The sequence below is a fragment of the Anomaloglossus baeobatrachus genome, chromosome 3 (assembly GCF_048569485.1).
Source record: "Anomaloglossus baeobatrachus isolate aAnoBae1 chromosome 3, aAnoBae1.hap1, whole genome shotgun sequence".
Taxonomy (NCBI): Eukaryota; Metazoa; Chordata; class Amphibia; order Anura; family Aromobatidae; genus Anomaloglossus; species Anomaloglossus baeobatrachus.
Window position 1 is genome coordinate 506,308,198 of NC_134355.1, and position 24,435 is coordinate 506,332,632.

A 24,435-nucleotide genomic window follows, 5' to 3' on the forward strand; every position below is an offset into this window, starting at 1 on the left:
CCCAGGACTACTCCTCCTATTATACTCCTCTCCTCGCTAGTGGGAGCAATGCCTAGTAATTTTACTAGGCATTGCTCCCACTAGCCAGTTTCCAACTCCACACTGATGAGGGGCAAATACCCCGAAACAGCTGTCTGTGGATGGATACCATGTTTTGGCATAGGCGGTTTACTTGACTGGAGACTGCCATTCCCGTGGTTCTTCCTTCCCGGTGAAAGACCTGACTAGTTTCCTGCCAGCGTTAAGACATGTGATGGTGTTTCCGCGGCAGTCCTGTTTTGCATATACAGTTAGGTCCAGAAATATTTGGACAGTGACACAGTTTTGTTATTTTAGCTGTTTACAAAAACATGTTCAGAAATACAATTATATATATAATATGGGCTGAAAGTGCACACTCCCAGCTGCAATATGAGAGTTTTCACATCCAAATCGGAGAAAGGGTTTAGGAATCATAGCTCTGTAATGCATAGCCTCCTCTTTTTAAAGGGACCAAAAGTAATTGGACAAGGGACTCTAAGGGCTGCAATTAACTCTGAAGGCGTCTCCCTCGTTAACCTGTAATCAATTAAGTAGTTAAAAGGTCTGGGGTTGATTACAGGTGTGTGGTTTTGCATTTGGAAGCTGTTGCTGTGACCAGACAACATGCGGTCTAAGGAACTCTCAATTGAGGTGAAGCAGAACATCCTGAGGCTGAAAAAAAAGAAAAAATCCATCAGAGAGATAGCAGACATGCTTGGAGTAGCAAAATCAATAGTCGGGTACATTCTGAGAAAAAAGGAATTGACTGGTGAGCTTGGGAACTCAAAAAGGCCTGGGCGTCCACGGATGACAACAGTGGTGGATGATCGCCGCATACTTTCTTTGGTGAAGAAGAACCCATTCACAACATCAACTGAAGTACAGAACACTCTCAGTGAAGTAGGTGTATCTGTCTCTAAGTCCACAGTAAAGAGAAGACTCCATGAAAGTAAATACAAAGGGTTCACATCTAGATGCAAACCATTCATCAATTCCAAAAATAGACAGGCCAGAGTTAAATTTGCAGAAAAACACCTCATGAAGCCAGCTCAGTTCTGGAAAAGTATTCTATGGACAGAGACAGATGAGACAAAGATCAACCTGTACCAGAATGATGGGAAGAAAAAAGTTTGGAGAAGAAAGGGAACGGCACATGATCCAAGGCACACCACATCCTCTGTAAAACATGGTGGAAGCAACGTGATGGCATGGGCATGCATGGCTTTCAATGGCACTGGGTCACTTGTGTTTATTGATGACATAACAGCAGACAAGAGTAGCCGGATGAATTCTGAAGTGTACCGGGACATACTTTCAGCCCAGATTCAGAAAAATGCCGCAAAGTTGATCGGACTGCGCTTCATAGTACAGATGGACAATGACCCCAAGCATACAGCCAAAGCTACCCAGAAGTTCATGAGTGCAAAAAAGTGGAACATTCTACAATGGCCAAGTCAATCACCAGATCTTAACCCAATTGAGCATGCATTTCACTTGCTCAAATCCAGACTTAAGATGGAAAGACCCACAAACAAGCAAGACCTGAAGGCTGCGGCTGTAAAGGCCTGGCAAAGCATTAAGAAGGAGGAAACCCAGCGTTTGGTGATGTCCATGGGTTCCAGACTTAAGGCAGTGATTGCCTCCAAAGGATTCGCAACAAAATATTGAAAATAAAAATATTTTGTTTGGGTTTGGTTTATTTGTCCAATTACTTTTGACCTCCTAAAATGTGGAGTGTTTGTAAAGAAATGTGTACAATTCCTACAATTTCTATCAGATATTTTTGTTCAAACCTTCAAATTAAACGTTACAATCTGCACTTGAATTCTGTTGTAGAGGTTTCATTTGAAATCCAATGTGGTGGCATGCAGAGCCCAACTCGCGAAAATTGTGTCACTGTCCAAATATTTCTGGACCTAACTGTATATATATCTATATATATATATATATATCTATCTATATCTCTCTCTCTCTATATATATATATATATATATACACACAGTGCCTACAAGTAGTATTCAACCCCCTGCAGATTTAGGAGGTTCACACATTCGGAATTAACTTGGCATTGTGACATTTGGACTGTAGATCAGCCTGGAAGTGTGAAATGAACTGCAGCAAAAAAGAATGTTATTTCTTTTTTTTAAATTGTGAAAAGTTTATTCAGAGGGTCATTTATTATTCAACCCCTCAAACCACCAGAATTCTGTTTAGTTCCCCTAAAGTATTAAGAAGTATTTCAGGCACAAAGAACAATGAGCTTCACATGTTTGGATTAATTATCTCTTTTTCCAGCCTTTTCTGACTAATTAAGACCATCCCCAAACTTGTGAACAGCACTCATACTTGGTCAACATGGGAAAGACAAAGGAGTATTCCAAGGCCATCAGAGACAAGATCATGGAGGGTCACAAGGCTGGCAAGGGGTACAAAACCCTTTCCAAGGAGTTGGGCCTACCTGTCTCCACTGTTGGCAGCATCATCCGGAAGTGAAAGGCTTATGGAACTACTGTTAGCCTTCCACGGCCTGGACAGCCTTTGAAAGTTTCCACCCGTGCCAAGGCCAGGCTTGTCCGAAGAGTCAAGGCTAACCCAAGGACAACAAGGAAGGAGCTCCGGGAAGATCTCATGGCAGTGGGGACATTGGTTTCAGTCAATACCATAAGTAACGTACTCCACCGCAATGGTCTCCGTTCCAGACGAGCCCGTAAGGTACCTTTACTTTCAAAGCGTCATGTCAAGGCTCGTCTACAGTTTGCTCATGATCACTTGGAGGACTCTGAGACAGACTGGTTCAAGGTTCTCTGGTCTGATGAGACCAAGATCGAGATCTTTGGTGCCAACCACTCACGTGACGTTTGGAGACTGGATGGCACTGCATACGACCCCAAGAATACAATCCCTACAGTCAAGCATGGTGGTGGTAGCATCATGCTGTGGGGCTATTTCTCAGCCAAGGGGCCTGACCATCTGGTCCGCATCTATTGGAAGATGGATAGCACGGCCTACCTGCAGATTTTGGCCAAGAACCTCTGCTCCTCCATCAAGGATCTTAAGATGGGTCGTCATTTCATCTTCCAACAAGACAACGACCCAAAGCACACAGCCAAGAAAACCAAGGCCTGGTTCAAGAGGGAAAAAATCAGGGTGTTGCAGTGGCCTAGTCAGTCTCCTGACCTTAACCCAATTGAAAACTTGTGGAAGGAGCTCAAGATTAAAGTCCACATGAGACACCCAAAGAACCTAGATAACTTGGAGAAGATCTGCATGGAGGAGTGGGCCAAGATAACTCCAGAGACCTGTGCCGGCCTGATCAGGTCTTATAAAACACGATTATTAGCTGTAATTGCAAACAAGGGTTATTCCACAAAATATTAAACCTAGGGGTTGAATAATAATAGACCCACACTTTTATGTTGAAAATTTATTAAAATTTAACTGAGCAACATAACTTGTTGGCTTGTAAGATTTATGCATCTGTTAATAAATCCTGCTCTTGTTTGAAGTCTGCAGGCTACAACTTATGTGCATCTTATCAAACCTGCTAAATCTGCAGGGGGTTGAATACTACTTGTAGGCACTGTATATATATATATATATATATATATATATATATATATATATATATATATATATATATATAACATCTCCACAGTATTAGAAATAGTTTCAAAATACTGTGGAGACACAATGGTGTTTTAGAGGCTGTAATAGGATGATTAAAATATACCATAACTCTCTAGGTAAGTATGGAAGATCAGGCGCTTGTATAAATGCAATTAACTGGGTCTGGACTGTAATATTTAATATTTTTAATCATAAAAATAACCAGTAATAAAAGGCTCCCAGGCATTTCTGTAATGTGACAGGTGCAAATCATTTTACCAAGCAGAACAATAACATTTCAAAGATATAAAGATTCACAATCAAATAACCTGTGAAGAGGACAAGTGGTGGAAATTTTCTAGATAACCAGCAGTGACAGCGTGCAGTAGGGAAATATCCAGGTATTACTAGTAATTTCATGGTACACAATGGAAAAAGAAAATGGCAAAGAAAAAGCTTGAGGTATGTGAAAAATGGGAACACTGCCAGTGTCAGATTTTTTGGTCTTCATAAGGAATGCTAGCCACTTAAATGAGTTGTCTACTACTGGACAAGCCTGGTTTAATCACTTCAGGGCCTCATTTAGAATAATAGAGTCTGTCCTTCCCATAGTGGCGCAGTTCCGACAAGGTCAGCACCGACAGTCCCAGTAAGTCACATGACTGTTGGCACAGATCTGCTGCAGCCAATTAGCGGCTACTGATCGGGTGCAGCTCCTCAATATTCCATCAGAGCGACGTCCACTCTGGCGATATAGTAAAGGCAGCAGCCGAACAGTGTCTTTAAGATAAAAATATATGGGATATAGAACACATTGATGATGTTCTATATGTTATTAAAGAGGATCTATCTGTTAATCTTCATGGGAAGGATTAAACAAATTTCAAATGATCTCCTAGCACCGCCCTTGTCAATGGAATGCATTCATTCACATGCTTACACTTTCCAATCTCTACTAACAGTGTCAGATTGTGAGCGATCACGCCGTCTATATGTCCAAAAATTATTTTTTTTATAGGCTTTAAAAAGTTATATTCAAAACATTAAGGAAAAAAAATTGGGGGCACAGTTTCCCCATTATGATGTACAGTAGGTTTAATTGATGACCAGCAGAGACATTGTACATAGAACTAAACCAGTCCTGATGGCTTACTTTTCACTTTTCTACCGATTATCACAGCACATGATGGAAGTTGAAAATATACCATTAAAAGCTCAAATATAACAAAGTATGTGTTACAAATGATCACATCAAGGAAACAAGGAATTGCTCTTTATTTTACAATGTAACATGTATAGTGAGAGGCCAACAGTCCTCCACTGTCTGGTCTTGGGGAGTGGAGCGGAAAGGAAGAGTCATCAATGCACTGGAGGGAACTGGTAGGGGGAGGGATATTGCCATTTTGCCCTCCCCCCATAATAGGCTCTTGTCATATTAGTGCCATATACAAAATCCATGAAGATCACAAATGCTTAATGGGGACAGCAGAAGCCATCACCAACTGTGCTCAACTGGACCTGAAATCTGAAAAAGCGGGCTATGGTTGTGGAGACACGGGGCTCAGTGGGTGCTCTCGTCCACTAAAACCCGCCGCCTTTAGAAAGACAGCGTGGCTCAGGGCTCATCCCAACTGAACGCCGGCCTCCTTAACCGTGGGGGTAACACTACTCAGACAACACAGGGTGAGGGAACCACAATAATTAGACTTTATTGGATCCCCAAACAATTAACGGCACATAACACATAACCAGCAAAACACACAAATGTAACAGGCAACAGAGTCTCACCCTTCCGCTGGCTCACCAGGGATTTAGAATGTCCATGCCTCACAAGTTCCAGGGCCGCTTACTCCAGTCCAGCAGCACCCCGCTTTTGGCGGGCACCCACCGAGAAAGGAATATGCCAGATTTAGGAAGCTGTCTGAGGTCTGCAAAGTCTGTAACAGGTGACTGAACTGTCCCAACCTGAGTGTCCTCCTTAGGTAGTCCTGGTATGATGTTACAATCCTGGCAGCCGGAGTCAAAATCCCTAGGCTGTGGATATGGTCTCCAACCGGATCCGGAGTCCCTAGATTGAAGCCATAAGGTATCCTGATCCTCTAGTCAGCTCCAAAGAGCTTAGACTGGATCCATCAGCATCCATCAACCTTCATCAACCCTGGTGGCTTAAAGAAGTCCCTTTTATAGCCATAACCTTCCCTTAGGATACACTGCGTCCTCATCAATTGGTTGGACAAGATTGCTTCTCCCATTGGATGAATTTCAAGCTGCATGGATAATGGTCATTTAAATGATGTGCATAGAAAGACTCAGTATATCTACATGGAGTCGGCAAGTTACCGACTAGACAATGGCTACTAAGGTAATTACATTATCAATACACAACTACAATACAATGGTTACTGGATAAGTCTGGAGAGCAATAGCTAAGCAAACATGACTTATCACACATAAGAACAATAGTCTGGCTGAATGTTAAGAAACTTTAACCCATGAGAGTCCATGTCGTCACATTCCTCCCCCTTCTTAATATTAGCCAGACATGATAGGCTTCCGATCATCCTTCTCCTCTTGTCGGGAAAGCCCATCCGCATTTCCATGGTTCTTGCCCTGTTTATGGGAGATGGAAAAATTGTAAGATTGTAATGCAAGACTCCACCTGAGCAAGCGTTCGTTGTCCCCGGCAGAGCGATTTAGCCAACTCAATGGATTGTGGTCAGTGAGGACTGTGAACTCATTGCCATAGAGGTATGGCTGCAATTTTTTTAGGGCCCAGACTATGGCCAGGCATTCTTTTTCTATGGTGGCATAAGCCCTTTCTCGGTCCAACAGTTTCCGGGAGAGGTAAGCTATCAGATGTTCCTCACCGTTGTCCCCCACTTGGCTAAGTACAGCTCCTAGTTCTGTGTCCGATGCGTCTGTTTGGACAATGAATCTGCGACGGAAGTCAGGAGCAGTCAAGACTGGGCTTTGGGCTAGCCGGTCTTTCAATTGGAGGAACGCAGTTTCATATTCTGGGGTCCAGATAAGGTTACGGGCATATCTTTTGGTTGTGAGGTCAGTGAGCGGTTTTGCTATGGTACTGTAATTGGGGATAAACTTTCAATAGTAGTTTGCGGTTCCTAGAAACGCACGGACCTGTTTTTGATTGACCGGGCGTGGCCACTGGATAATGGCTTCTACTTTTGCAGGTTCGGGACGAATGCACCCACTTCCCACCTGATGTCCCAGGTATAGCACTTTGGCCATCCCCATTTGGCATTTGTCAGGTCGGATGGTGAGCTGGGCTTTGGCTACCCTCTGCAGCACCTGGGACACATGCTGAAGATGCTCTTCCCAAGTGTCGCTGAAGATAGCGATGTCATCCAAATAGGCCTGGGCATACCCCTGACATCCCTCTAGTAAATGGTCTACCATCTTCTGGAAGGTGGCTGGGGCATTTTTCATCCCAAAAGGCATGCTGGTAAACTCAAAGAGGCCAAAAGGGGTTATGAAAGCAGATTTCTCTTGAGCGTCTTTTGTGAGTGGGATCTGCCAGTATCCCTTGCTCAAATCGAGGGTAGATATAAACCGAGACCCCCCTAACCTATCTAGTAGTTCATCCACCCGGGGCATGGGGTAAGCATCTGTAATCGTGACCTCATTGAGCCGTCTATAGTCCACACAGAAACGAGTACTCTTGTCCTTTTTTGGCACCAACACCACACTGGCAGCCCATGGGCTATGGGAGGGGACTATGACTCCCATATTTAACATGTCATCCACCTCGGCCTTCATCATTGCCAACACAGGCGGGGTCACCCGGTAGGTGGGTTGTCTTAGTGGGGTGGCTGCCCCTGTATTGACATGATGCTGGACCAGGGGGGTTCTACCAGGCTGACTTGTGAACAGGGTTTCATATGTTCTGAGTATGTCTGATATCTGTCGCTTCTGTGATGGACAAAGCTGCTCTCCTAGTGATACATCTTTTACCCCCATTTCCCTTTTGGAGTCCACTAATAGGTCTGGGATCTGGTCCAACTCTGGATCATCTAACTCTGGACAGCAAACTGCTAAATTGGTGACTTCTCGTTCCTCATAAGCTTTTAGCCTGTTGATGTGGTAGGTACGCTCACGAACACCTGCTCGATCCAGGGCCACGGTGTAGTCAGTATTGCCACATTTCTTGGTAATGGTGAATGGACCCGCCCACATGGCTTGCAGCTTGTTTTCCTGCAGCGGTACTAGTACTAGGACCTTCTGTCCACAGGCAAATTCTCGGGGCCGGGCAGTGCGGTCGTAACATCGTTTTTGCCTTTCCTGAGCCACTTCTAAATTCCCATGGGCTAACGCCATGAGGTGCCTCATCCTTTCCCTAAACATTTGAACATAGTCCAGTATGGGAACCTCTTCTGTGGGGAAGATGTCCATAAGCTCCACATCAGCCTTGCTCTGGTCAGTCTCCACAATGTCAGGTATGGGGAGGCTGTTCACAATCCCCACATCGATCACTTCCTGGATGGTCCCCAAAATACCAGGTGTGGGGAGGCTATCCACAAGCTCCACCTCGACCTCTCCCTGGTCGGTTTTTAGGTCCAACTGCACACATGCCAGAGGGACGTCTGAGCGCTGGCCCTCAGCCAGGGAGATGGATAATTGGGAATCTGGTACAGGGTCTTCTGGAGACACAATTACAGGGCTTACCAGAGTGATGGAAGATCCAATGTCTCGAAGTCCCTGAGCCTGTATATCACCGACCTTGACCGTCTGGATGTGGGGATGGAGGTTGGCTGGTGTACAGTGTCCGGCCTGCCGTAGGGTGTGGACTGGATAAACCACTTCCTCAGCTATTGGTGTTTCTTGGGAGTAGCATTCCTCAGGTCTCGTTGGTTCATCTTGGCATATGTTGACTGGTTGGAGTGGCAGACGGGCTCCAAGCATGCGGCCTCGGATTTGGAGACAATCTTTATCTATATGTCCATTGCGCCCACATGTATAACAGCGCCATAGATTGGGCGAGTCACAGGCCCTGTTTGTAGTCCTTTGTTTTGGCGCAGCTTCTGCTGGGTAGCAGGACCATCCTTCTTGACCGGCTGGTGTTAGCAGTAGTGCAGCTGGAATCCCATAAACATATTCCAGAACATAAGCCCTCTCTTCTCTTGAGGATCTAGGCCCCAATGCATCCAACAACGCTGTGGCTTGGGCCATTTTGGACAAAGTTGATTCCCAATTGTCACTAGATCCATGATGTGGCACATAGTTTAAATCCTCTGGGTCAATATCGGCGGGATCCTCATCGTCCTCTGCATCATTCTGGGCATCCCAACGGACTAATTTCTGGATCAAGGCTGACCGAGTCTCAGCGTTCCAGTAGATAATCTTTCGCCTCTGGCACAGATCCTGTAGCATCCATTTACTGCAGCGGTCGTAACTCCTCTCTTGTCCTTGTCCCATGGCTGAGCTGGTGGGGTTGGACATGGCAGCGTCCGAAACCTGAATGCCTCCCCTATGGCCTGCTGGGTATGCTTATGTGCCTCCCTGGTTGTTGAGCCCTGGACGGTGTCCGAAAACACCAGTCCGCTGCAGCTCCCCTGGGTAAACCAGGCTGAGTAGTATCCCACCGCTGCCACCAATTATGGAGACACGGGGCTCAGTGGGTGCTCTCGTCCACTTAAACACGCCGCTTTTAAAAAGACAGCGTGGCTCAGGGCTCATCCCAACTGAACACCGGCCTCCTTAACCGTGGGCGTAACACTACTCAGACAACACAGGGTGAGGGAACCACAATAATTAGACTTTATTGGATCCCCAAACAATTAACGGCACATAACACATAACCAGCAAAACACACAAATGTAACAGGCAACAGAGTCTCACCCTTCCGCTGGCTCACCAGGGATTTAGAATGTCCATGCCTCACAGGTTCCAGGGCCGCTTACTCCAGTCCAGCAGCACCCCGCTTTTGGCGGGCACCCACCGAGAAAGGAATAACGCCTGATTTAGGAAGCTGTCTGAGGTCTGCAAAGTCTGTAACAGGTGACTGAACTGTCCCAACCTGAGTGTCCTCCTTAGGTAGTCCTGGTATGATGTTACAATCCTGGCAGCCGGAGTCGAAATCCCTAGGCTGTGGATATGGTCTCCAACCGGATCCGGAGTCCCTAGATTGAAGACATAAGGTATCCTGATCCTCTAGTCAGCTCCAAAGAGCTTAGACTGGATCCATCAGCATCCATCAACCTTCATGAACCCTGGTGGCTTAAAGAAGTCCCTTTTATAGCCATAACCTTCCCTTAGGATACACTGCGTCCTCATCAATTGGTTGGACAAGATTGCTTCTCCCATTGGATGAATTTCAAGCTGCATGGATAATGGTCATTTAAATGATGTGCATAGAAAGACTCAGTATATCTACATGGAGTCGGCAAGTCACCGACTAGACAATGGCTACTAAGGTAATTACATTATCAATACACAACTACAATACAATGGTTACTGGAAAAGTCTGGAGAGCAATAGCTAAGCAAACATGACTTAGCACACATAAGAACAATAGTCTGGCTGAATGTTAAGAAACTTTAACCCATGAGAGTCCATGTCGTCACAATGGTCTTTTGTGCTCATTGACTTTAATGATACAAACAGAGTCACTTTGTCAGACATCAATTTCGGCGGTATCTACTTATTTGAGAAAAGCACTGAAACACAGTCAACTCCGTCTGCATCAATAGAGCCAATGGCCCAGTCAGAGCAAGTGTCCGAATTTTTCAGGGCTTCAAATATAAGCCTTGCCAGAGGCAATAATATGGAGGTAAAATGTGATGTGAACATAGCCTAAGACTACATGACCCTTGGCAGCTTTTATGGCTGTAACATCCTTGTACAGAATTATATATGCACAATAGGAAAGGGGCTGTGACACAATTGCAAGTTATAGCCTTCTTCATTGGATCAGTGGTGGTCTCAGTGGTGGATAGGTCATAACCTGAATTTATAGTATAAGCCATTTAATAACAGATAATGAAATATTATTATAGATTATTTGACATATGTTAGGCTTCATTTATGCAGAATTAAAGTTACTGACCTAGCAAACCATGGAGAGACAGCATGCAAAAAAAACCCCAACAAAGAGCAAACTTCATTGCAGACTTACCTCTATTAATCATAGTTACGTCTGCAATTCATTTCATGCATTAAGCTAGATATCTGGCTAACATAATTAGTGAATTAACATAAGAGAAAGAAAGATATTCTTTAGATAAAATGAGTGCCCAGTGTAGTTTGAAGTGAGATCAGTTTTGCATACATTATTTAAATTTTCTTCATTACGCTGAAAAAGTTATATATTTTCTTTTAAATGATCAATGAGAAAATGTTTAAACACCAATATCCTAAAACCTCTAAAGATGATTCTGAGCATTAGCTTTATTCTACAATGAGTAATAACTCAAAAGCAAAGATAAATAAGAGTGTGGAAGTGTACTGGCCTACAAAGGCGGAAAAAGCCTATATTCCACCCAAGAATGGCACAATTAATAATGAGAAAAGCACTAATAGATTATTACATTTGGAAACCCGAAGTTCAGGACTTTGAAGTTTTAGCGACAAATAAGATGAAATGCAAATTAAAAACATAATCCAGATTAAAAATAAATAAAAGAAAACATCAACAACTAACAGTGGCTAAAAGACCTACGTAACCATCTTTTATTCTCTCATTGGTGAACCATGTTGGTAAAAATGGCATGCCAATGACAATTATTCCATCAACTTTCCTCAAGGTATATATGGATAGCTTTCTTCAAGTATGCCTTATAGGGAATAGGTCTCCAGGTTTTTAACAACTAATCTGAGAGCAGCATAACATAGGGGCAGAGATCCTGATTCCAGCGATGTGTCACTTACTTGGCTGCTTAGTGTAGTTTTGATAAAATCACTATTTAATCAGCAGTAGATTATCATTAGAGGACTACTTGGTATGCTGCAGGTAGTCCAGCCTATTCATGAGCTCTGTATAACTGCTAGATCTACAGCAGAGAAAACATTGATTTTATCAAAATGAGAGCAAACAGCTCAGTAAGTGACATCTCTGGAATCAGGATATCTGTCTCTACATTATGATGCTCTGATATGGGGTAGCAAAAACCTGGCGACAGTGAATAACTGCCACCCCATCCGGAAAGACTGGCATCCATGGCCAGAATCTGCCAGTGAATGGGGCGCATGGAGTGGCCCTGGGGGGTAAGGAGGTGAGCCAACCATCACCTGAGGGACTGACTGCATCGAAGTGGGACTGTATCGAACTGTCCCAATGCACTAGATGAGGTTCTATAACTTTTCAATGGAACTGACTGAACAGAACCGCCACAAATACCGCTATCATCTGACCTAAGACCCTCTAACAAAATTGGAGAGAATGTTTTCCTGGACTTCTCAGAGTCCTGATGGAAGACTGAAGAATCAACCTCATTTGCTCTGGGAGAAAACAGGTCGTCGAGCTGTTTTGAAGATCATCACCAGAAATAAAAGCTGCTGAGTAGCAATTAGTCTGGATTTTATCCGACTAACAATCCACCTGAACTGGTCCAGGGTGCATAAGACAATCTGCAAGTTCTCTAAATTTTGAGACTGTGTGGGAGCTTTGACAAGAATGTAGATCAGATAGGGTATCACAGCTATACACCTGGAGTGGAGGAGCGACATAATTGGTGCAAAGATCTTTTTTGAACACTGTGGGTGCTGAGGCCAGCCCGAAAGGTAGGGCCAATAACTGATAATGATCCTGATTGATCGCAAACTGAAGGTAAAAGTTGGTGGGCAGAAAATATCGGTACAAGCAAAAAAGCGTCCTGAATATCTACTGAAGACAGAGACTCACCGGTTTCCGTGAATACAATAATTGAGAAGCGCTTTACCTGCGCTCAAGTGTTCAGAGACCTTAGATCCAGAATGGGCTGCACTGAATCACCCTTCTTGGGGAAAACGAAAATATTTGAATAGAAACTCTTTCTAAGGGGGAAACCCCTACTATCACCCTTGCTTAAAGCAGGGAAGTGATAGCCTGATCGTAACCGGACCTTACGCTGGGAAAAGTGGGGGTACAGGACCTGAAAAAAGGGTTTCGCAGAATAGATGAAAACTCTATACTGTAACTTGGAGAAACGATTTCTCTGCCCCAAAGATCACTGACGGTCCCATCCATGCTTGAAAAAAAAGATCCTCAAGTGAGGGCTGCCAGTCATGCCTGTTTCCTTGAGGACCAGAGGGCTTGCCTCCAGGCTCGGAAGGAGGTCCTGTGGGCACCGGTCTAAAGGCAGTTCTTCTAGCTCCCTGAGATGCATGGTGTCTGCTCTGACAAGCGGGTGCCTCTGGAGCTGGGCATTGGTAAAAGGGACAGAGCCATAAAGCTCTGTGCTTCTTAAACGTCCGACTGGCCTTTTCTTGAGGCAGATGAATATTCTTACCACTCGTAGCATCAGCAATAATCTTATCCAGCTTGGTACCAAAAAGACGAGACCCCTGAAAAGGAAGTCCTGTGAGAGACTTCTTTGAAGCTAAATCCGTACTCCAAACTCTGAGCCACAACATGAGGCAGATAGCCACACAACTGCTCGCAGCTTGAGCAGAGCATTCTGCCACATCCAAAGATGCATAACAAATACTTAGCTGCCTGCATGATCTCGTCTACTATTTCAGCCAATTCTACTTCTTACAACCTAGCTAAAAGGCTATGATGAAGGCGCTTAGCCCAAACTGACACCGCTTTAACAACCCAAGTGGCAGCGAAAGCCGCAAAAAAGAATTGAACCTGTTGCCTGAAAAGGGGACTAAGCCACAAACAATACGTCTGTCAGTAGGATCCTTCAATGCAGCCACCTTGCCGAGGGGCAAGTTGATGGTTCTAGAAAGGTGAGAAACAGGAGTGTCGACCACTGGCGGTGTTGAGCAACATGTCACTAATTCCGCTGGGAAAGAGTACAGCACATCTATGCACCTACGTTTCTGGAAACGTTTGTCCAGCTGCTCCCAGGCATTCTGCAAAACCTGAGTAAACTCCTCATGATCCGAAAAGGATTTCAGCAGCCGCTTGCCTCTCCTAAAAAAACCTGCATCATTAGGTTGATGGGGCTTTGCTGGTCAGACTGTAATGGAAGACTAAACAGCTGTAATTAAACTCTTTACCGTATCCCTCAACCTTCCCATCTGATACGGGTCCAGCACGGACTCTGCGCTGCTTGCTAGTCCATACAATGATAGAAATACCTCAGGTCGCCCTTCCAGCAATGGAGATCACAGAGAACAATGGAGATAGGTGATAATGCCGCGCCACAGATCACTTCAGGAACAGTAAGATTAACGTATCTTTATTGGCATAGGTCTACGCGTTTCAGGAGTCAAGCTCCCTTCCTCAGGACCGTAAGGAACCAAGAGACATCAAATCTAAAATGGTGTCCACTGACATACATTAAATAACTCCATTGACGTCATAGGGACCATCCCCCATGAAAAAAACGAGCGGGAAGAGCACGTTGCATCAGAGAACATGACATCATATACATATTTGCATATGCTAATCAAAACACACTATGCGCAAAAAACATTTAAAGAAATCAATTAGAAATATGTAACATATCTATAAGACAGTCAATGTGAAAAAGAACAATGATCAAAGCTCAAACTGTGTCAACCCAGACTGTATGAACAAAATGAATAAAAACCAATAAAGGAATGATGTGAAAAAAAAAAAAATTTTGTGTGTTAAATGAGTGTAATGATTGTCTGTATTACTCATAAAGCTAGGGATTAGAACTCCCACGATATAAGCCAAAAACTATAGAGAACAAGAATGAACCCTCACGATCCATTGTGGCCATCGCGGCAAACGTGAACACATAACAGACTATAAGGTGCTATCAACCAAAAAAGTGTGAAATAGAGACTAAAGACCATTTGACAGGCTGTGAACGTCTATTCTGGAAGTGGCCGAACAAGTGACAGATGAAACCCACTGTTGGTAATTTCCCACCGACTACAGTTCACAGAAGTTCAATACCGTGGGAAAAAGATCCAGTGCGCCTGCGTCCGAGAGCTAGCAGGTCAAATAAGTTCAAGACCGTGGGAATTAGAACAGAGCGCATGCGTCTCTTATAAATAAATAGTCCAGTGTTAATACTATGGTGAAAAGTGCTCATACGGCTAAACCATTCAAGTTTAGTGAAAGATACAGTGTAGACAGGAACCCACATTAAAGAAACTTGACAAACAATCATGTACCACATTATGCCTGTATCAGCGGGCATGAACCTTCCGGTAAAAAGTGTATATATATATGGGTGCATGCCGCTCCTATGTTGGAGCCGGCCACAGGCAACGCCGCTAGTCCAAGGGGCCAGAGCTTAGAGAAAAACTACAAATACCGATATAAATAGTGCACACGGACACAGAATAAAAATACATAAAAATGGCAAGTATGAACCACAATAAAAACCTATGCACTAACAATACTAAATAGGGAATAAAATTTTTTTTATAAAATACATATATAATTATAAAACTAAAAATAAAAAAGTATAAATTTATATGTAGTATTAAATAGTAAAAATAAAAATAAAAACAGAACCATATGTATCTCAATCAGTGGAATAAATCTGTAATCTCATTGAGACCCCGTGGTTTAAGAGTGTTGAGTCTATAGATCCAGAAAGTCTCCCGCTCTAAACACTCATTTAACACACAAAAATTTTTTTTTTTTGCACATCATTCCTTTATTGGTTTTTATTCATTTTGTTCATACAGTCTGGGTTGACACAGTTTGAGCTTTGATCATTGTTCTTTTTCACATTGACTGTCTTATAGATATGTTACATATTTCTAATTGATTTCTTTAAATGTTTTTTGCGCATAGTGTGTTTTGATTAGCATATGCAAATATGTATATGATGTCATGTTCTCTGATGCAACGTGCTCTTCCCGCTCGTTTTTTTCATGGGGGATGGTCCCTATGACGTCAATGGAGTTATTTAATGTATGTCAGTGGACACCATTTTAGATTTGATGTCTCTTGGTTCCTTACGGTCCTGAGGAAGGGAGCTTGACTCCTGAAACGCGTAGACCTATGCCAATAAAGATACGTTAATCTTACTGTTCCTGAAGTGATCTGTGGCGCGGCATTATCACCTATCTCCATTGTTCTCTGTTATCTGCCGGCGGGTGGCTGCTGCCTGGATTAACGATTTATATGCTGTCAAAGGGGTTGTGACTTGCACAACTCCATCTGGTGAGTATTCACTCCCCTTCCCTCACCCCTTTTTATTGGGGTAATACCCTATTTGCGCTTCTTTGTCCACAGCTTTATACAGCAATGGAGATCAGGAAGGAGAAGATACACAAGGGCATTTAAAATGCAGCAAAGGTCTGCAATATTGATAACCAGTGATAGGAGGGTCTCATTAGCTACAAAAGTCGAAAAGAGCTCTCAGGGCGGCAGACGTCATAGAAAGTCAATCCACAGTAGCAACCAGGGTTTTAAACAACTTAGTTAGTTCTGTAATAGCCTGAGTAAGATCTCAGAGTCCCCAAAGCTGGCGTTTACAAGAAAGAAAGAGTACAGGCAGCACAATAGGGTATAGACTGGACATAAGAAAACTTATTATCACAATCAGCACATGCATAACAAGCGACTACTGAAGGCTGGGCCCGGAGAGCAAGCATGGTCCCCTCTAGACTCAGACATCCTAGAGAAAGAGGAAGCAGTGAAGGGACACTGCTGGGGAGCAGCAATATCAGGCACTAAACAGAGACACTCCTACCCAGACCGCAATCCACCAAGCCAGCTGCAAAGGAGACTTCACCGCAGTGTGGAACCAAGCTCTCAGTGAACCGCTGAGATGCAAGATGAATAAATGGCGCTGACACTGGAATGAGTGAAGGCGGAACAAGAAGGGGTGGGGTAATTTTTGTTGGAAAAGGGACATTTTCATTTTTTTCCCTTACACATTACTTTAGTTCCTATGAAGCACCTACAGGGTTAATACATTTCTTGGATGTGCCTGAGCACTTTAAGGGGTGCCGTTTTTAGAATTATGTCACTTATGGGTATTTTCAGTCACATAGGCCCCTCAAAGTCACTCCAAATGTGATCTGGTAACTAAAAAAATGTTTTTATAAATTTTGTTGGAAAAATTAGAAATTGCTTAAAAACTTTGAACCCTTCTAAACTCCTAACAAAAAAATGTTTCAAAACTTGTGCTGATGTAGAGTAGACATGTGGGAAATGGTTAATAAATGTTATTTATTGAATTCTATTGAATCACACAATGCACTCTAAAAAAAAGTGGGAGTGGGAGATAGGTCCTCTTGAAGATAATGGGCCGAAATACTAGAAAGAGTCCCTGACCTATCCTTGGGAAAAGCTCACAAACTATCATAGCTGTATGTAATTATACCAAGTACTGTACACCATGTTGCAAATTATTATGCAAATGATATTTTTCTCCGATTTTCCTAAATGGTTGGTGCAAATGACAGTCAGTATAATAAACGTCCTCACCCGTTAGAACATACACTTTGTTGAAAAAACTCCCAATGATAACAGTATAATCTTCAAAATTAAAAAAAAATCAAAATGCACTGTTCCAAATTATTAGGCACAGTAAAGTTTCTAAACATTTTATATGTTTTAAAGAACTGAAAATGCTCATTTGTGGAATTTGCAGCATTAGGAGGTCACATTCACTGAAATAAAAAGCTATTTAAATCCAAAACATCCTAACAGGCCAAGTTACATGTTAACATAGGAACCCTTCTTTGATTCTTTGATATCACCTCCACAATTCTTCCATCCATTGAACTTGTGAGTTTTTGGAGAGTTTCTGCTTGAATTTCTTTGAATGATGTCAGATTAGCCTCCCAGAGCTGCTGTTTTGATGTGAACTGCCTCCCACCCTCATAGATCTTTTGCTTGATGATACTCCAAAGGTTCTCTATAGGGTTGAGGTCAGGGGAAGATTTTGGCCATACCATGAGTTTATCTCCTTTTATGCCCATAGCAGCCAATGACACAGAGGTATTCTTTGCAGCATGAGATGGTGCATTTCAATCCAGAAATAATGTCTGGAATACCATTCTAAGTCTGAACTGGGTGCAAAAACCTAAAAAATCTACACTATATGGAGAGAAGGTATGCACACCAGTGACTATGTAAGGGGAATATATGAAAAGCAGAAACTGCTGTGTGAATACTGACATGAAAAATCCAATAGCTCATTTTTTTATGTCAGTATTCACACAGCAGTTTCTGCTTTTCATATACAGTGGAACCTTGCTTAACGAGAACAATCCGTTCTGGGACTGTGCTTGTTAATCAAGTTACTTGTTCAGCAGAGCAAGATTTCCCATAGGAAATCATTGCAATGCTGACAATTCGTTCCACAACTTGTTAAATGTCCCATCCTGGTCCCCTATTCTATTCATAGATCTTTTGCTTGATGATACTCCAAAGGTTCTATATAGGGTTGAGGTCAGGGGAAGATTTTGGCCATACCATGAGTTTATCTCCTTTTATGCCCATAGCAGCCAATGACACAGAGGTATTCTTTGCAGCATGAGATGGTGCATTTCAATCCAGAAATAATGTCTGGAATACCATTCTAAGTCTGAACTGGGTGCAAAAACCTAAAAAATCTACACTATATGGAGAGAAGGTATGCACACCAGTGACTATGTAAGGGGAATATATGAAAAGCAGAAACTGCTGTGTGAATACTGACATGAAAAATCCAATAGCTCATTTTTTTATGTCAGTATTCACACAGCAGTTTCTGCTTTTCATATACAGTGGAACCTTGCTTAACGAGAACAATCCGTTCTGGGACTGTGCTTGTTAATCAAGTTACTTGTTCAGCAGAGCAAGATTTCCCATAGGAAATCATTGCAATGCTGACAATTCGTTCCACAACTTGTTAAATGTCCCATCCTGGTCCCCTATTCTATCACTCCACACATGCACAAACGCACACAAACACATACAAACACATACAAACACATACAAACACATACAAACACATACAAACACACCCAAACACACCCAAACACACCCAAACACACCCAAACACACCCAAACACACCCAAACACACCCAAACGCAAAACACACACAAACACACACAAACACACACAAACACACACAAACACACACAAACACACACAAACACACACAAACACACACAAACACACACAAACACACACAAACACACACACACACACAAACACACACAAACACACACAAACACACACAAACACACACAAACACACCCAAGCACGCACGCAAACGCACATATTATATGCTCACCTTACCTTCCGTTCCATCGCCGGTCTCCTGGGACTTGCTGTTCTCCGGTGCGGGCCGTGTATCGGGTTACCATAACGACGAGGGAGGAACTTCCTGCCAGAGCGCTGACGTCAAAGGCAGAGCCGCTTGCCTCTGATTGGCCAGTGCGCTGCCTTTGAGTAGCGGTGACAGGAACCAGGAAGTTCCTGCTTCGTCGCTATGGATGCTGATGCACAGCCTGGAGTGAAGCATAGCGGCGGACTACAGGACCCAGGAGGCCGGCGATGAAATGGAAAGGTACACATATTATATGCTCACCTTACCTTCCTTTCCACCGCCGGCCTCATGGTACTTGTAGTTCGCCGTGAGCACGTCGCAATGTACCCGGGAACTACAAGAACCATGAGGCCGGCGGTGGAACGGAAGGTAAGGTGAGCATAATACTGTATGTGTGTGCGTGCGTGTGTGTTTGTGTGTGCATGTGTGTGTTTGTGCGGACTGCAAGTGTGGGTCAGAGCGCGGTGGATGTACGGAACCGGAAGTGTGTGAGGTGAGGATTTTGCTCGCACAGCAAAGCTTTCTCGTAAACCGGGTTACAAATTTACAGAAAGCTTTGCTTGTTAAGCAAAATTCTCGTTAAATGGGTTACTCGTTAAGCGAGGTACCACTGTATTCCCCTGAGATGGTGCATTGTCATGCTTTTGAAGGCACGTTTCTGCTTTTTGTACCATGGAAGAAAGTTGTCAGTCAGAAACTATATACTTAGCAGAGGTCATTTTCACACCTTCAGGAACCCTAAAGGAGCCTACCAGATGTCTCTCCACAATTCCGGCCCAAAACATGACTCCTCCACCTCCTTGCTGACGTCGCAGCCTTGTTGGGACATTACTCCATTCATGTGGACCATCCAGGGTTCCTCGATACTCATCAGTAAACAAGACTGTTTGAAAATTAGTCTTCATGTATGTCTGGGCCCACTGCAACCGTTTCTGCTTGTGAGCACTGCTTAGGGGTGGCCGAATAGTAAGTTTATGCACCACAGCAAGCCTTTGAAGGATCCTACACCTTGAGGTTCGATGGACTCCAGAGGCACTAGCAAAAAATATCAGTTTGCTGGTTTGTAGTGGCTTTTTAGCAGCTATCTTAATCCGATGAACTTGCCTGGCAGAAACCTTCCTCATTCTGCCTTTATCAGCACGAACACGTATGTGCTCAGAATCAGCCGCATATCTCTTCACTGTACGATGATTACGCTTAATTTTTCGTGAAATATCTAATGTTTTCATCTCTTGTCCAAGTCATTGCTCTATTTGATGCTTTTCGGCAGCAGAGAGATCCTTTTTCTTTCCCACGTTACTTGAAAACTGTGGCCTGCTTAATATTGTGGAACATCCAGTTTTCCTTTTATTGGGCTCACCTGGCAAACTAATTATCACAGGTATCTGAGATTGATTTCAGTGATCCAAAGAACCCTGAGACACAATACCATCAACGAGTAAAAATTATATATATATATATTGCAAAATAATTTGGAACATTGTGTATATCAAACTCATACATTTCTTTTTGAGATAGGGTCCTGCCCTCGATGTAAGGCAGACTCTGCTGCCATGCTCCATATGTTGTGGTCCTGCCCTCACCTGGAAAAATTCTGGAGAGGGGTAGTTGGAATTATTAACAGAGTATATCTGACTAACCTAAATCTCACACCCTTTGTGTGCATATTGGAATATATTGAAGATCTGACTGTCATGAGGAGGGAAAGCTAGCTGTATCCCATATGTTATTCAATACTGGATCTCAGATCAAACTCCAACTAACTCAGAATTTATTAACAAAATAAACTGGTTGATAAACTTAGAAAAGGGGATATACTTGAAAAGGAATTTTATTCTTAAATTTGCCAAAATATGGGCCCCGTGGAATGATAATTCTAGGGACCTGTTTAGGCTGGGGCCACATGAGCACTACTGCGAGTGCATCCCATGACACTCGGCTCCTTCTCTGCTGGTGTGTAAGCCGAGTGTCATGCCACTGTGATGCGATCCTGCGATCGCAACACAACCAAGGAAAAGGAGGCATGCACTGCGGAGGAGACGATGGGACTAATCTCCCTATCTTCTCCATTGTCAGCTAATGCGTATAAGAGGGGCTGCTGATAAGTCTTTAGCTTTAGGGCTGGTTCACACTAAGCGACAGCGACAACGAGGTCGCTGTTACGTCACCATTTTCTGTGACGTAACAGCGACCTTGTAAGTCGCTGTTATGATCGCTGTTTAGCTGTCAAACACAGCAGCCGAAGCAGCGATCATAACCGCGAGAGCAGGGAGCCGCGCACACTGCTTAGCGCTGGCTCCTTGCTCTCCTAGCTACAGTACACATCGGGTTAATTAACCCAATGTGTACTGCAGCTACATGTGCAGAGAGCCGGAGCCGGCAGCACAGGCAGCGTGAGAGCTGCGGAGGCTGGTAACTAAGGTAAATATCGGGTAACCACCTTGGTTACACGATGTTTACCCTGGTTACAGCTTACCACAGCTGCCAGATGCCGGCTCCTGCTCCCTGCTCGCTTCATTTCGTCGCTCTCTCGCTGTCACACACAGCGATCTGTGTGTCACAGCGGGAGAGCGCCTTTGAAGAAAACGAACCAGGGCTGTGTGTAACGAGCAGCGATCTCGCAGCAGGGGCCAGATCGCTGCTCAGTGTCACACACAGCGAGATCGCTAATGAGGTCACTGTTGCGTCACCAAAACCGTGCCGTAGCAGCGATTTCGGTAGCGATCTCGCTATGTGTGAAGCACCCCTTACCCAGAAAGAAACGAGATAGGATGTTGAAACTTCACATTTATTTCACACTCTCCACTGATGTCAACACACTTCTTACATCAGTATTCCCAGTTCTATAAGCCTAGCAAAAAGAAGGATTTCGGTTGTGCCTCAAACCAGGCATCCCTAGCAGCCATGGCATCAGAAACGGTGTGAGATTTGGTATCCTTGAGGTTTCGAAACACATGATAGTCGGAGGGCGCTAGATCTGGTGAATAAGGTGGGAGGTCAAACAGCTGTAAGCCCAGCACTGCCAGTTTTGCCATGGTCACTTGTGCAGTGTGAGCGGAGGCATTGTCTTGCAGGAACAAGAATCCTTTGGACAGCTTGCCGAGCCTTTTGGCCTTCAGAGTTGCCTTCAATTGGTCCAAAAGTTCAGTATAATACCTTGCATTGATGGTGAAACCCTTTTGATGGTAGTCCACTAACAGAACACCCACCTTATCCCAGAACACAGACATCATCACCTTATTGGCTGATTTTTGCACCCTGAACTTCTTTGAACGAGGGGAACCACTTTGCTTCCACTCTTTTGACTGCTCCTTGTTTTCAGGGTCATACAAATAAATCCAGGTCTCATCCATAGTGACCAGTTGATGCAGGAAGTTCTTAACAGTCCGGAAACGCTGACAAATGGACCGGGAAGTTTTCATTCGCATGCTTCTCTAATCTGTTGTCAAACATTTGGGGGACCCACTTTGCAGATAGCTTCCTCATGTCCAAATGTTCATGGATAATGACACAAACATGTTCACGGGAAATCCCCATAATGTCTGCTATTGCTTCAGCTGAAATTCGTCGATTCTCAAGTAAGAGGTTGTGCCCAGCTTCGACAATCTCCGGAACAACCACCACTCTCAGTCGTCAAGGACTTTCCTCAGCATTGGTACTGAAGTGGCCCGTTTTAAATTTGGCAACCCAGTTCTTAACTGTGGAATATGAAGGGCAGTGATCCCCCAATGTGTGAGACATATCATTATGAATATCCTTCACAGACTTTCCTTGCAGAAACAAGATTTTTATCACTCCTCTGCTCTCAGTTGCTGCGAATATTGCATATTGCATTAGACGCCACTATTTTGTTTTCCCATGTGCGTAGAACACTGTTGCCATAAGCAACAAACACAAAGTTTGAAAACATATATTAGACACAAAAGGCTTTCATGTGATGTAACATTCGTTACCATAGAAACAAAAAAAAGATCACAAAGCAGCCCTCATATCGCACTGAACTCCGCTGTAATGCGAGTGCAGTGTGATGTTTATTTCATACCCATAGACTTGTATAGGTGCGAGAGAAAACAAATCGGAATCCACCCACAGCATGCTGAGATTGTTTTCTTGGTCTGAGTAGGGCAGAGAAAAAAATCGCTCACGGGAGCAGCCCCATAAAGTAACATTGGTCCCAGTGGAATGCGATTTTTTTGCGCATTCCACTCGCTCCATTTTTGTTGCCGTGTGTGCTTAGGTTTAGATTTTGCCTTGGCCTGTTCTGTTGTACTTGCAAAATGTTATAGTGAATCATTTGCTTGAAGCTCCGCTGTTGCTAGCACTGTGCATAACAAATAGCCGATATTTGTGTGTTAATTATATTTTGAAGTTTTCAATAAAAACATTTTGGTTAAAAAAATAAATGTTATTTATTAACTATTTTATGTGACATAACTCTTTGTTTAAGAGCATAAAAATTCAAAGTTTGAAAATTGTGAAATCTTTGCCAAATTTCCAACATTTTCACAAATAGACGCAAAAAATATCGGCCTAAATTTATCACTATCATGAAAAACAATATGTCATGAAAAAACTCTCTCAGAATCACTGGAATCCGTTGAAGCATTCCATTGTTATAACCTTAAAGTGACAATGGCCAGAATCGAAAAAAATGGTCTGGTCATGAAAGGTGAAAACAGGTTCGGGGGTGAATGGGTTAAGTATTGTCATGAAACATTGCCTACTCTTTCCACAGACTATTTCCTGACATGACATGCATGTTACATTAGCCACAGTTTGTATCATTGCAGCTTCAATAGTGCTAAAAAGACAAATATAAGCAACATTGTACACATTATTAGTGATAACAAGCCCAAGCATGTATTGAGAATCCAAAAGTGGTTATGCATGAAAGAATGAATTTGGATGACCTTCCTGGAGGCAGCCAATTATGTAACCTAGCCAGAGTGCCTAATCTTTTGTTCCAATATGGGGATAACCTATTGTTAGAATTCATACATAATGTAATAAACTGCTTTAGAAGGGTAAATTCTTATTTTAGCCACTTATGACACATCTCCAGAACAGAGGTCCCCTAACACATGCAGATGTTTCTAATATCTACATAAAAGTGAACATGTGTGGTCCTCTCTCCATTTATTCCCGCCTGGATATAACAGCAGGTAGAAAGGTTGGGCAACACCCACCTATCGGATACCTATTTCTTATCGATTCTCCATGAATTTCCAAGATGGAGATACAGGTAACATATATTTTTGTACCATGTTAGCCAATAGATAGAAAAACAATGTTTAAAAGAACTGAGAGTCCTCAGTGGTTGATGCCTTTTAATGGCTAACTGAAAAGATGGTAATAATAGCAAGCTTTGGAGACTACGCAGGTCTCTTCATCAGGCTCAGTATAACACAAAATCTGAAGAGTCACATATTTATACACAACAAGACAT

At 43.3% G+C, this 24,435-nt stretch overlaps 1 protein-coding gene across 2 annotated transcripts in view; it reads right to left on the reverse strand.

The window, feature by feature from the left end:
• The window catches only part of RSRC1 (arginine and serine rich coiled-coil 1), a 434,403-nt gene that overhangs the window by 98,842 nt on the left and 311,126 nt on the right, over window positions 1-24,435 (reverse strand). The window lies entirely within an intron of this gene.